The following is a 258-nucleotide window of genomic DNA, read 5'->3' as shown; positions in this document are numbered from 1 at the left end:
CCCCCAGCCTCTCCCCGGGGAGATGAGCAAGGACAGACCAATCCCTCCGCACCGCCAGCCTTTCCAGCAGGGCTTTAAGGAGCTTTCCTGCCCTGGGCTGACTTCACTCCTGGCCTGGCTCCTGCAAAGGGGGGTTTGCTGAAGCCCCGTGGCTGGGCTGGCCGTGTCCTCTGCATTCTTACGTTTTATTCCATTATTTCATCTTATTTTCAGTTGAAAAGAAATCATAGAGAAGTGCAGGCTTGGTAAAAATCAAAT

The sequence above is a fragment of the Myotis davidii genome, unplaced genomic scaffold (genome assembly GCF_000327345.1).
Source record: "Myotis davidii unplaced genomic scaffold, ASM32734v1 scaffold431, whole genome shotgun sequence".
NCBI lineage: Eukaryota > Metazoa > Chordata > Mammalia > Chiroptera > Vespertilionidae > Myotis > Myotis davidii.
The sequence above is the reverse complement of the archived record's forward strand: the minus strand, read 5'-3'. Positions refer to the sequence as shown.